The sequence below is a fragment of the Phascolarctos cinereus genome, unplaced genomic scaffold (genome assembly GCF_003287225.1).
Source record: "Phascolarctos cinereus isolate Bilbo 61053 unplaced genomic scaffold, phaCin_HiC Scaffold_4;HRSCAF=312, whole genome shotgun sequence".
Classification (NCBI taxonomy): domain Eukaryota; kingdom Metazoa; phylum Chordata; class Mammalia; order Diprotodontia; family Phascolarctidae; genus Phascolarctos; species Phascolarctos cinereus.
The window spans coordinates 625,809,947-625,825,533 of record NW_027555847.1 but is presented as its reverse complement, the minus strand read 5'-3'; positions in this window follow the sequence as shown (position 1 = coordinate 625,825,533).

Sequence of the window (15,587 nt, the reverse complement as noted above, 5' to 3'; positions counted from 1 at the left end):
AATGACCTGCTTAGCAATGACCACAAAACCAACAGACAATCACCTGCAGAGGCCAGCAATTACTACTGGACAGAAACTACAAACAATGTGATAGAGTGGTATGTAAAATGTAAGGGGTGAAAAACAGGTAAGAATTAAAAGGGGCAAGTTTTAAGCCTGGGTGGCTTGTAAATGCTTGGTTGAACAATGGATCCTTCAAAGTATAACTCGTAAGCCACTTCTTCCATGAAGCGTTCGTAGATCCCCCTGAGCTAGGAATTTTTTGAACTTCTATGGCACTCTGTACAGATAATATGAACTTCTTAAATAAATATCATTGCCTTTTTCCCCCGTATGCCCTTGCTGCTAGTAGCCTGCCACCTTAGGTTACCTAGTATTCATACTGAATACATTCTGTACATCATAACATATGTACCTGATGTCTCCCCATTGGAAATAAGATGATTGAGGGAACAGACATTTTGTGTCTTTCAATCCCAGGGCTTAGAGCAGTGACACATGATAAATAATAAATACTTGTTGACTGATTGTTGAATTCAATTTGAGTTATAAAGTAATAATAATAATAATAATATAATAATAATAATAACAATATTAATAATAGATAATATTTAATAGCACTTTAAGGTTTATAAGACAGTTTGTAAATATTACCTCACTTGCTCCTTACCTCAACCCTGACATGAAAGTGCTATTGTTATCCCCATTTATGGTTAAGGAAACTGAAGCAAATAGAGGTTAAGTGATTTGCTCAGGTTTGAACAGCTAGGAAGTGTCTGAAGCAGGAACTGAACTCAGGTCTTCCTGACTCCAAGTTTGGACTACCTACCTCAACAATAGTTAAATTACATTTGAGCTAACTCAGTGAGGCAGCATATTCTTGTAGACAAAATACTGGTCTTAGAGTCATGAAGACAAGTTCGAATAGTACCTGAAATACTTCATAGCTGCATGGCTGAGCAAGTCACTCTGCCTTGGTTTCCTCTTCTATAAAAAATGAGGATATTAATAGCAGTTATATATCAGGGTTATGGTAAGAATTAAATGAGAAAATATTTGTAAGGTATTTTGTATACTTTAAAGTGCTATACAAATGCTAGTTGCTGTTGTTTTTACTGTAATTTACAGAAAAGGAAACATTTCAAAGAGGGAAACTTGAGTCAGCAGTATCGGAATATCTAGATCCAAACTGAGAAATGGGTAAATGATATCAAAAAACAATATAATAAAATGCAATATAGTGAAATTCATCTAATACAATACTTTGTAATGCAATGCAATACAACGTAATACAACAAAATCAATAATTTTAAGGGCCTATTGCATATAGAGCACTCATCTGGGGGCTGAAAGACATGATGTCTCTCCTTAAGGGTCTTACAGTCTGGTAGGGAAATAATAAAGGAATACAGATGTGTAATATTACATGAAAAGTGAATTAGTGCATTATAGATCAAAGTTCTGGGAGGGGCAAACCAGTATAATGCCTGGTCTTGGAGTCAGGAAGATCAGGGTTTGAATCTTGCCTTCTCCACTTACCATTTGTGTGACATTTAACAAGTCACAACTCCTATCCGCCTCAGTTCCTCATCTGTAAAACAGAGATAATAATAGCACCCATCTCATGACATTATTGTGCAGAACAAAGGAAATATTGCATGCAAAACAGTTTGTCAATTTTAAAATATTATATATAGTTCATCATCATTATTATTAACTTTCAATTCCCCAGATAGCTCCATAAGTAATAATACTTATAATTATTCTTAATAGCTCATATTTAAAAGTCAAAGACTCTAAGTTTCAGATGAGTTGACTACTTGAATCTGTAGAAGGAATTTCCACATAATATTGAAATACAGGTATCAGTATCTTAGTATCTTATGCCTATCCTCCTCCCTTGTCCCCCCAAAAAAAGTTCTATTAGAAGACGAAGGGGAAAGAAAACATAGTTTAATATTGAACAAGAATCCAAGGAAAAGGTTAGGGCTCATTCACATAGTCTGTTCCACTTTGGTTTTCTTGCTGCAAAGACAACATCTATGATGTCTTAAGTCCTAAGTTTTGAACACTAATTCCATTAGTCCCTTTGTTTTCAGTATTAGCTTCAGTTGTAGACACCACTATTCCTGTTTTCTACAATGGAAACAGCAGAGTGCCCGCAGAGAACCCTTTCTCATTACTCAGTATGATTAACCCCAGGTATTCGGTAAGCCTCCCTCAGGGGACATTTAATTGTATGCCTTTTTAATGTCTCTAAACTTAACCAGAACCTGAAAATAGTTCTGTGGTCTACTTGACTTTCCAGATTTTCTCAACAATGTCACAAAAGCCTCTTCATCTTGGAAATTCACTCTTCCCCAGAATTTGCCATTTTGGAAATACCCTCCACCTTTGCAGTTTCTCTCTCTGATTGTCTAGTTCTTTCCAGAACCTTAGATTTAAAAGGGATGCCAAGGCCAATCTTTATTTCACTCTAGGCCATACTCCAGAGTCTTCAGATTTTCTTTATGATACCCTTCCTCCTTTTTCTGATTCCTTTTTTGTGTCCTCCCCCATTAAAATATAAACTCCTTGAGAGCAAGGGCTCTCTTTCTTTCTGCTCCTATTTATATTCCCAATATTTAGCACAGTGTCTGACACATTTGTAAGAGCTTACCAAATGCTCATTGACAAATTCCTGGTGAATCTTACCTCCCCACAAGGCTCTCTTTTTTCCTTCTATACTGCTAGGATCTCTACTAACAACCTCCGGATATGCAGAGTCACTAAATTTCCTGCTTCCAGAGAGGGAAAGTACCTGTCCAGGAATGTGTCTGGGAAGATGGGAAGAGGAAAGGATAAGCTGGCACTGAAATTGTCAGAAAAGTGATTTAGGTGTGTTAGAACACTAGTATGATAGGGGAAAGCAGATGACCGTGCTCCAAAGTAAAGGCCTTTCAGTAAGCCATTAACACGGGCATGTTAAAATCATACGTTTATGAAGTAATTGCTGCATACAAGTCACTGGTGATACAGAGTCAAAAAACGAAACAGTTTCCCCTGTTTTCAACGTCTAAGGGACAGATTTTTCAAAAACTGGCAACAGATCAAGACCTGTGAAGGCAAAAAAGGAGAAAAGGAGAGGGGAGTGTAAAAGAAGGAAGGAGAGGGGAGGAGAGGAGATAGGAGGGAAGAGGAGAGAGTAAAACCCCGGACAAGTCATTTAACATCTGTTTGCCTCAGTTTCCTCACCTGTAAAATGGAATAATAATAGTACCTACTTCTCAGCGTTGTTGTGAAGATCGAATGAGGTAACATTTGCAAAAAAGGCACATAGTAAGTACTACATAATCCAATCCAATAAATCTAACCCAATAAACATTTATTAATGATAATGGTGGTGGTGGTGGTGATAGCTGCCATTTATATAGCACTTTAAAGTTTTCAAGGAGATTTACCTATGTTCTTTAATTCGATTCCTCACAACATCAAAACAGCTCCGGGAGGGGTTGTTATTATGTTGCTGATTCTACAGATAAGGATACTGAGGCTGAGAGAAGTTAAGAACTCAAGAAAAAAGAGAAAAAGTAGAAATGCCCCAGGAGCAAACTCCACTATTTCCAAAAAGCTTATTAAAGCCAGTGCAACTGCCAACTTCATTAGATCACACCATGCCTTTCTTGATCATGGTACTTTTAATGGTGTTTATACAAAAAGCAAAACAACTAGACAATGTAACTGTAGTGACCAAGCTTGTCCTTGGACAGGAGTGGAAAAAATACACTCCTTCGCTTCTTCAAAGAAGTCAGGGGATGGGAAGGAGTGGGGAAAGGGTTAGGAGTGTGTACTATTGCATATAGTGTGAGAATTGGTTGACATTTTGGCATTTTTCTTGACCTGCTTTTTTGTTTCTTTTTCTTGGGGTGGGGGGGAGGTTGTTACAAGGGATGGCCCACTGAGGAGGGGAGGAAAGATATCTTCAAAAATGAATGTGATGTAGAAATAAAAGATAATTAAAATTTAAGAAAAATGTTTAATGAATCAAGTTAAAAATTGTACCTGTTTCTACCCTCTCCCTACTTGAAGCGATAGAACAGTATATCGATTCCCTCACAGGTGTCTCTGTTTCACAGCCATTCTTTGCCCCCTATTCAGCACCTCCCTCCTGAATTTGCACATTTGTTCTACCCAGTGACTGGTGGGTGAGGTGTGGGTTGGGGATTCTTTGTTATGTGCGCTGTTCTCTTGACAGAAGTACCAAAATTAGAATCTTCTCAAGTACATGTTTAAGCTATGCGTCTTATGACCCAGTAGATTCAGGACAAGCAGTTCCACCTACACAATGGGGTGAGAAAGGCGCCAGGAGGTCATGTGCCCCCAAGTGCCTCCCCACCCAGGTGTCATTGTCTCCTCCATTGCACATAAAGGAAGTAGTTATCCTTGCTGGGGGAAAAAAAAAACAAAAACAAAAAAACCTCTGTGATGAACAAACGATTTCATAACTTCCCAGCTCCTCCAGCACATTGCCCCCTCTATTATCTTCACTTTTTCACTAATCTTCAGTCTCTATCTACCAGCTGCTTCCTCGATACTTAAAAATATGGCATGTTTCCCTTGTCCTCCCTTGATCCCTCCAACCCTACTGGCTATTATCATCTATGTCTCTTTCTTTTTTCGTGGTTAAACTTATAAAAGGTGTCGATAATCAGAGCCTCCACTTCCTTTTCTCTCTCTCTCCCTGTAACTCTCTGCAGTATGGCTTCTAACCTCCTAATTCACCTGAATCTGATCTTTACAAAGTTACAAGTGATCTAGCTGCCAAATCTAATGACTTTTTGTCACTCTTCATTCTTTTTGATCTCTCTGCAGCCTATCTCTTCTCCTCTCCATGAATTCACGACACTGCACTCTCATTCTCCCCCTACCTGTCTGACCACTCCTCAGATTCTTTTCCTGCCACTATCGATGCCCCCCAAGACTTTGTCCTGGTCCTTCTTTGCTTACCCTCTGTGCTATTTCCCTTGGTGATCTCATTAGCTCCCCTGGATTCAATTATCATCTCTATGCAGATGATTTTCAGATCTCTTTATCTATCCCTAACCTCTCTGCTGACCTCCAGTCTCAGATCTATCTCCATCTGCTTATTGGACATCTTAATCTGTATTCCCCATCAAAACGTAAAACTCAATATGTCCTAACTAAACTTGTCATCCCTCCTCCCCAAACTCTCCCCTCTTCCTAATTTTTTTTTAATTACTGTAAAGGGTATCATCATTTTCCGAGTCACCTAGTTGCACAGCCTAAAAATTGCTTGCTCAAGGTAACATAGGTAGGTAGTGGCAAACAATGATTTGCCCCCAGGTGTAAACAGGGCTGGTGGGTATCACTGGCTGTGGTACATTTGCTTGTACTATTTCTGTATTCTCCTCTTCCGATTGTGGTTTCCCTGGAGTTTTCTTGGCAAAGATACTAAAGTGGTTTGCCATTTCCTTTTCTAGCTCATTTTACTCATGAAGAACTGGGGCAAACATGGGTAAGTGACTTGTCCAAGGTCATATAGCTAGTAAGTGTTTAAGGCTAGATTTGAACTCACATCTTCCTGACTCCAAACACAATATTCTATCTGCTGTACCACCTAGCTGCCCCTTGTGAGATAGATGCTAAGGTATTATTTTCCTCATTTTACAAATGAACAAACTGGTGTTTAGAGGTGTTACAAAGCTAGTCAATGTCAGAATTTGAACCCTGATCTAACAGACTCTATAGCTTGTACCTTAAACACCAAACTGAGGCACTGGGCTAGTTACTAGAGATTTAAAGATAGACATTTCACAGTGCCTGCTCTCAAGAAGCTTATATTCTAATGTTAGAGTGGTTCTAAAAAAAGAGATAGGCAAAAATAACTGATACAAGGGATTTTGCAATCTAACATCCCTAAGACTTAGTTTGTTCATGTACATGCTACATGAGGGATTAGGCAAGATGATCTCTTATTCAACATTACTTCATCTATTCTAACTAGCAATCTTGGCAGAATTGAATACTCTGACTCTGACAGGAACAAGGTTCACCATTCTGCTTATGAGCCACATCTGATCACACAAGACTCAGCCTTCATAATGTGCCTGGGCCTTATTCTTCCAGCCTGGCACTGAGAACAGCTGCCTAATTTGTTCCCAGTTATCACCTTATTCACCCAGTCATTTCAGCTTATTTGTTCCACTCAGAGACTGGTGGGTGAGAGTGAGGGTTCTTTTTATGATCTTGTCTTTTGACAGAAGAATCTAAATTGTCATCTTGTCAAACATATGCTTAAATGGTGCCTGTACAACTTTGTTGTTTCAGGCTGAAAAGTAGAAAATACCTAATTTTATCATACTGGTAAAAGGCAGGGATGATTAGAAAGAACAAAGCCAACCCTTAACCATCTGGGGAGGGACTTGGCAAAGAAATCTCAAGGGTTAATAATTTAACTCCTTCAAAAACTTGAAAATGTTTTAATGATATATTTTGCCTTTTTTTTTTTGGCCTTTCCTTGTATCCCCCATGATTAGCACAATGCCTAGCATAAAACAAGTACATTATGAATACTTGTTGACTAATAGAGTGACAGACATTCACATCACCTTCATTTCCAAATCCCTTTTCCCTCTCCTACTCAGCAATCTGTCTTTTCTGACAAAGTTTAAGAAAGATAAAAAAGCAATTCAGCAAAATCAGCCAACACATCAACCACCATCAAACATTTATTAAATTACTGCCATGTGCAGAACATTCAGAAAGAGAAAAAAAATTCAGATAAGAGCCAATTCTTGTCCTCTTAAAGCTCGTAATCTTAGAAGGGGAATGAGACTCAAACAGACAATTATAAAGCACAATAACATAAAGCAATTGCATTAGAGAAGTAGAAAGCAAAGTACTATAGATAAGGCTATAATGCATTGCTTTAAAAATATTGGGTCAAGACCTTATGACCTATGTCTCCAAGGGTCCCATAACCTCTGGCACTGGGAATAGCTAAAAGAATAAAAATAAAGGAAAAGTTAAATAAGTTACAGGAAGACATAGGCAATAAAACTATACTAGTAGTGAACCTCAACTTTCCTCTCTCAGAACTAGATAAATCTAAGCATTGTATGTATATATATATATATATATATATATATATATATATATATATATATATATATATATATATATATATATATATATATATATATAATATATATATATATATACATACACATATATATATAATTTGTATTTATAGTATATATATAATGTATATATAAAAGGATATATGTATTCATATGTATATATATATATATATATATATATATATATATATATATATATATATATATATATATATAAAGCTAAGGAGATGAATAGAATTTTAGAGAAGTTAGATATGATAGACCTCTGGGGAAAAAATGGATGGAAGTAGAAAGAACTATATTGTTTCTCAGCTGTACTAGTACCTACACAAAAACTTCACAAAAACTGACTGTGTATTAGGGCATAAAAACCTATCAAAGGCAGAAATATTAAATGCATCATTTTCAGACTCTAGTATAATAAAAATGATGTTCAAAACGAGCCATTGAAACAGATTGAAAAATAATTGGAAACTAAATAATCTAATCCTAAAGAATGAGTGAGTCAAAGAACAAATCATAGAAATAACCAATGATTTCATTAAAGAGAATGACAACAATGAGTCAACATATCAAAATTTATGGGATGCAGTCAATGGGAAAATTTGTTACTTCTAAATGCATACATCAATAAAATGGAGAAAGAGTATATCAATGAATTGGGCATGCAATTAAAAAAACTAGAAAAAATTTAAAATCTCTAGTTAAACATGAATTTGAAAATCCTGAAAATCAAAGGAGAGACTAATAAAATTTAAAGTAATAAAACCATTAAATTAATAAATAAAACTAGGAGGTAGATTTATGAAAACACAATAAAATAGATAAACCATTGATTGATTTGATTTTATAAAAGAAAGAAGAAAACCAAATTACCAATGCATAAATGAATAAATCCACCAATAAGGAAAAAAATAAATTTTGCCCCATTATATGCCATTAAATCCGACAATCTAAGTGAAATGGATGACTATTTACAAAAATATATGTTGCCCATATTAAGAGGAGAGGAAATTTAATATGTAAATAACACTGTCTTAGAAAAGAAATTGAATAAGTGATAAAAAAAAAATCCCAGGATCATATGGATTCACAAGTGAATTCTACCGAATATTTAAAGAACAATTAAGTCCAATTTATTTTGAAAAATAGGTGAAGGAGTCCTAACAAATTCCTTTTACAACACAAGTATGGTTTTGTTACCTAAATCAGGAAGAAAAAAAAACAAAGAAAACTATAGACCAATTTCCCTGAATATTGATTCAAAATTTTTAAATAAAATACTAGTAAGGAGATTACAGCAATATATGACAAACATGACACATTATAACCAGATGGGCTTTATACAAGGGGGGCATGGCTGGCTCAATATTAGGAAAATGATCAGCCTAATTGACCATATCAGTAACAAAAAAAAAATCATGATTGTCTCAATAGATACAGAAAAAGCTTTTGACAAAATACAATACTCATTCATATCAAAAACACTGGGTTGATTATTCTTGGTTGTAATCTTAGCCCTTTTCCTTCTAGAATATCATATTCAAGTCCTCCATTCCTTTAATATGGAAGTTATTAAATCTTATGTGAACCTGACTGTTGCTCCATAGTATCTGAATGGTTTCTTTCAGGCTGGATAGCTATAATTTACAAAGCACTTACACTCTGGAAAGCAATTTTTATATATATATATATAATATATATATATATATATATATATATATATATATATATATATACACATATATATATATGTGTGTGTATATATATATATATATATATATATATTTGATCCTCAAAACAACTCTGTGAGGTAGACTACTATTATCATAAAATAAGAAAATGTTATCATATAATAATAAGTATTATTATTATCACAGAGGAAACTATTAGAGGTCAAGTGACTTGCCAAAAGTTGCCCAGCTAGCAAGTGTGTGAGGTGGGATTTGAACCAGGTCTTCTCACCTCCGAGTCCAGTGCTCTGCCTTCTCTGCCATAACACTTCAAGATCGTTGCTTGTTGGTTACTTACAACCAATTTCTCTGAATGTCTCTGTGTATCTTCTCATGTCAGGTTCTGCCTTCCATTCCCCATTCCTCTTTTTCTCCCCTCCAGGGGGAGGAGTAAAGAATAAATTGTTTGCTTTCTCAAGGAAGAGGGGAAGAGAAGAGGGGAGGAAGGGACTTTGGAACTCAAAATTTAAAAAAAAGTCATTGTTTAAAAATTTACATGTAATTGAGAAGTACTTAATGAAATAAATAAAAACATGTTTTTAAAAAGAAAATAGATGAGGGGCTCCTGAACTAGGTTTCAAAAAAAAGAAGAGATTACATTCCACAAAATTTAGACTAGAATCTTTGGCTTTGATTCTTGTCAAAATCCTAAAGCATGTTATTAAATTCATGGCTTTTGAGCATTTAGAAAGGAAAGCAGTAGTTATTAAGAATCAGCATAGCTTCATCTAGAACTAGTCAGGCCAGTGTAATGACTTTTTCTTTTGTGAATGAGTTACTTTGCTGGTAAATCAGGGGGATTCTATATGCATACAATGTAATGAGATTTGTGCAAAGATTTTTGAAAGAAGTCATAGCAACAAAAGAAATTTCTCTTGACCTTCATATCCTACCACTTTCCTCCCCTTTGTTGCTAAACTGTATTATAACTTCTCTGTGTTCTAGATAACTATATAGATAAAACATTCATTAAGCACCACGTGTCAACACTATACATAAATACAAACAAAAAGACAGTTCTTACTCTCAAGGAGCTAATGTTCTAATGGGGAGAAAAGAGAGCTATAAAGAAGAGAAAAAGGGAGGGAGAGAGGTCCCATGAGGAGCAAAGTGAATGGCATGAAGTGGAAAAGTAGAGGGAAATTAGATGGGAGCAAAATGAACATGGCTGGGGGTTCTCCTGAAATATCAGTCCAAACAAGAAAGTTGTATATTTCTACTTCCTCACTACCCACCCTCTTATTTATCTCTTTCACTTGGAGTTCTCTTCATGCATAAACTTTTTTTTTTTTTAGAGAGGAAGGCAATTAGGGTTAAGTGACTTGCCCAGGGTCACATAGCTATTAAGTGTCTGAGGCCAGACTTGAAATCAGGTCCTCCTGACTCCAAGGATCTTTGTTCATTTTGTTTACTGTTGTTCACTGTGTTACTTAGTTGTTCCTGAATATTCTTAATTATAAAATTCTGTGGGTTTATAGTCTTTGACTTCTTTGGCCTCTTCACAGCTTTTCATACTGTATTACAGACAACAAGATAGGAATAAGTGAATAAGTTGAGACTGAAATGTAAGGAGATAGGGACAATTAGAAGGGCTAAAGTCCCCAACAAGATGGTAGGATATAGGACCCAGGGCATAAGTGTGGGGCTTGTGTAGCAAAGAAAAAAGGTACCTCTCCCTTCAAGATAGAAGCAAGGGAAGGGAAGGTGAGGGATGGTATTGAGATTATTTGAAATATGTAACTAGGGAGAAGAGGGAGTTCATGACAAATGACCTGAGGTTCTGTCTGCTTGTATTACCTATCTAATAGACTCACAGACCTTGAGAGGGAAGCATTTTTTTGGTGAACTTTAAGGTGCTATATAAATGAGAAATTATTATTGTATGAATTTTTTCCTCCTCTCATAGCTTATAACTAGTGTTCTTTTCACTTGACAATCCCCACCTCCACTACTTGTCTATGTGACCTTGGATGAGACTGTTAGTCTTCCTTGGCATGAGCTTTCTCATCTGTAAAATTACATTGTTTAGCTAAATCATGGGGTCATAGATTAAGAGATGTAAAGGAATAATTGGTTACCTATTCTAACCCTCTCATTTTACCAATAAGGAAAGTGAGGCCTAGAGATTTAATTTCTAGTTCAATTAATGAAAAATCATTTAGTAGGCATTTATTTGCTAAATACATAGATTTAAATTCCTCAAATCTCTATTCTTTTTTGACCCTGTCAACTCTGTTTCTGGCTCTTTCCCTCTTAAAAAAATAGTTTTAAGACCCTCTCTTCTCAACTCTAATCTAAAAGTGTGGTCTGTTTGTGCCTCTACTCTCCGGTAACAAATAAAACCAGCAGTGTTCAGCACAAAATCAGTTTAAATTTTCCAAATGACCATAAAAGACTGCTATATAAACAGCATCCTTAAGAAAGCTTGTATGAGAGATAAAGTCCTATCATGAGTTGGAGACAGGTTAAGGGATAGAAATAAATGGTCAGTTGCCAGCATTGGCAAAGGAAGAATAGCACTGTTTGATACATCGGTTAACTGTCTAGAAGTGGGAGCTGACCACAAGGTGGCCATATTTGCTGACAGAATTACTACAGTTAATCAAGATGAAAGATGATTGTAAGGAAATGCCAAAGAACTCAGAAAACTAAGTCACTGAGAAAGGTGAGCTCAGGCAACAGTCAGCCTCAGTTTAAGATGATGTACATGATAAAGCATAATTGAAAGTACTCATGAATTCCAATAAAACTTTTTATTATAATTTCTAAATGAGATATTAAATTCTAATGATATTCTAAATGCTAAGACATTCTAAAACATTAAATAAGCTCACCTCAACTTACCAAAGCAAACATTTCCTTAAAGATGTAAATCATTAAATGTATACCAATAAATATATCAACATGCATGTATTAATAAGTGCCTACTGTATGCTAGGCATAAAGGATAAAATCTAAAAACAAGACAGTCCATGGTCTCCTATGTGCCTACTCCTATTTCATGTTGCTTTCTAATATAGATTTTCTGCTGTAGATCCACTGGGGTACTCACTTGACTTCTAAACATGTTTTGAACATTTCTCCATACACAGTGTGGTTCCTATCCTTTTGTCCAATGACAATGTCTTCTTACCACCTTATCACCCATTTGTTCCTATCCATCTTCAATGTTCCATGCCCTAGCTACTGCGGAAAGTCTCTGTGACCACCACAGTCCAAAGTGAGCATTCTATGATCTGAGTTCCTAATGTACTTATTGTCTTCACTACTCTGTGATGCAATGTCCTTTTTCCTGTTGTAGGTGGAAGGGTTTTGTTGTTGTTGTTGTTGTTTTTGTATGTAAATAGTACTGAACTATGGTTAAACTATCATATGAAATCCTAGGAAGAGATTCATCCCTTTTGGGGAAGAGTGAGAGCCAAACTTCAAATATTTCACAAAGATGGTTTCTTCAGAGGTGAGTTATCATAATAATGAGGGAAATGAAGACCATACCATATAAGAAGCAGGTGAAGGAACTGAGAATCTAGTAATCCAATCCAGACAATAACTATTTATCAACAGATAGATAGATAGATAGATAGAGACATTATCTTTTATATAGCACTTTAAGCATATTATCTCATTTGATCCTCATAACAACTTTGTGAAGTAGGTACTCTTAATATCCCATCTTACAGATGAGGAAACCAAAGCACTAGCCAAGGTTAGATGATTTGCCCAAGGTATCTGAGGAAAGATTCCAACTAAGATCTTCTTGACTTCAAGCCCAGCACTCTATGGACTTTGCCACCTAATTTCTTCCATGATAATCCTTAACTTCAAGGTTATAACCTATACTCCATTATGTAGCCTGGAGAAGAAAAGATCTGTGGAAGGCAGGATAGCTGCCTTTAAGCATTTAAAGGGCTGTCACATTTAGGAGAAAGATTAGGTTTGCTCTGCCTAGAGTTGTAGTATGACCTGATGTATTCAGAGGTGAGAGAATGCCACTAGCTGGAGATGATGTTAAGCATAGGTGTCAAAAGCACCCACACAACTTTCCAGTACAGCCAAACCAGATTTAAATGGAATTGGCTCTATGCTCTCTGTGACCTCATCAGCTCACATGGGTTTACTTATCATCTCAATGTTTATAACTCCTTTGACAAGGCCAACCCCTATATATGTTGTACCTTGATTTCACTCCTATCTTCCCTATCTTTTCCCGCAGGTTACCTCTCCAATCATTCCCTTTCTTTAGTTAATCTTAAATCTCTCTCTATGGAGTAGTTTTTTTTATTTCCTTCAAACAAGCCTAAACCTCATGCAATCTTAAAAATAAAAATTATTTTGTCATCCCCTCAAGTTGTAATCCTATATCTCTCTTCCCTTTCCTAAACTCCTAATAAAAGCTAGGTATACTCTTACCTCCACTTTAAATTTTCTCATCTCCTCTTTAAATTTCTTTTCCTCAATCTTTCAAAGCCTAACTTCAAACCTCAAAAATCAACTGATATAAAGTTACCAGTGATGTTTTAACTGTTAAATCTGGTGATCTATTTTCCGTCTTCAGTCCTCTCTCTCCCTAAATGACTTTGTATGTAATTGGCATTTATCATGAGGAAAAGTAATATTATGCTCTATTTAATAACAAATATTACTCCGTGATCCATCCTTTTTCTCATTTTGTCAGACCCCACTTCTGAAAGGCATCAGTTTCTGAAGGGCATGACTGAGTAATGTGATCACTGCCAGCCACCAAGGCATAATAAGTTCATTTAAAAGGTTGGGCTAGGCTCCTCTCAAGTGGAACCCTTGGTTCTTTTTACCCCATAGACAGAAAACTAACTTGAGCTAGGCCCTACAAAGGCAATAAGTGTCTTGTTTTCACTTTCTTTTTTTTTTTTAGCTTTAATATAAATTTATTTATTTTTAGTTTTCAATATTCACCCCCACAAGTCTTTGAGTTCCAAATTTCTCACCTCTCCCCCCATCCCAAGATGGCATGCATTCTAAATACCCCTTCTCCTGGCCTTCCCTTTCTTCTATCTCTCCCCTCCCTTCTCATCCCTTCCCCTTCTATTTCCTGTAGAGCAGGATAGACTTCTGTACCCCATTTCCTGTATTTCTTATTTCCCAGTTAGCATGTGAAAACATTTTTTTAAACATGTGTTTTTAAAACTTTGAGTTCCAAATTTTCTCCCTTCCTCCCTCCCACCCACCCTCATTGAAAAGGCAAGCAACTCAATATAGGTTGTACATGTGCAGTTATGCAAAACACTTCCATAGTAGACATGTTGTGAAAAACTAACTCTATCCTTCCCCCCATTTATTCTTTCTTTTGACCCTGTCCCTCCTCAGAAGTTTGCTTCTGATTACCCTCTTCCCAATCTGCCCTCCTCTCTATCACCCCTGCTCTCTTGTCCCCTTCTCCCCTATTTTCCTGTAGGGTAAGACAGATTTCCATACCCAATTGAATGTGTATGTTATTCTCCTTAAGCCAAATCCTATGAGAATAAGATTCCTCATTCCCTCTCACCTTCCCCTGTTTCCCCTCCACTGTGAGAGACTTTTTTTTCTGTTTTTTTTGTGAGATAATTTACCCCATTCTACCTCTCCCTTTCTTCTCCGAGTATCATCCTCTCTCATCCCTTAATTTTATTCTCCAGATATGACCCCTTAATCTTCAACTCACCCTGTGCCCTCTATCTATCTATATATCATACATACAATTTTTTTCCTTCAACTACCCTAATACTGACAAAGTTCTCATGAGTTACAAATATCATCTTTCCATGCAGGAATGTAAACAGTTCAATCTTAATAAGTCTCTTATGATTTCTCTTTCCTGTTTACCTCTTCATGTTCCACTGGAGTCCTGTATTTGAAAGTCAAATTTTCTTTAGCTCTGGTCTTTTCATCAGAATGCTTGAAAGTCCTCTATTTCACTGAATGACCATTTTTTCCCCTGAAGGATTATACTCAGTTTTGCTGGGTAGGTGATTCTTGGTTGTAATCCTATCTCCTTTGCCCTCCAGAATATTATATTCCATGCCCTGCGGTCCTTTAATGTAGAAGCTGCTAAATCTTGTGTTATCCTGATTGTGTTTCCACAGTACTTGAATTGTTTCCTTCTGGCAGCTTGTAATATTTTCTCCTTGACCTGGGAACTCTGGAATTTGGCTAATATTCCTAGGAGTTTTCCTTTGGGATCTCTTTCAGGAGGAGATCTGTGGATTCTTTCAATTTCTATTTTGCCCTCTGGTTCTAAATATCAGGGCAGTTTTCCTTGATAATTTCTTGAAAGATGATGTCTAGGCTCTTTTTTTGATCATGGCTTTCAGATAGTCCAATAATTTTTAAATTCTCTCTCCTGGATCTATTTTCCAGGTCAGTTGTTTTTCCAATGAGATATTTCACATTGTTTTCTAATTTTTCATTCTTTTGGATTTGTTTTACAGTGTCTTGATTTCTCATAAAGTCACTAGTCTTCCAATTGCTCTATTCTAATTTTTAAGGAAGTATTTTCTTCAATCTTTTGGACTTCCTTTTCCATTTGGCCAATTTTTCTTTTTAGGGCATTTTTCTCCTCATTGGCTTTTTGGACCTCTTTTGCCATTTGGGTTAGGCTTTTTAAGGTGTTATTTTCTTCAGTATTTTTTTGGGTCTCCTTTAGCAAGCTGTTGACTTGTTTTTCATGATTTTCTTGCATCACTCTCAGTTTTTCCTCTAC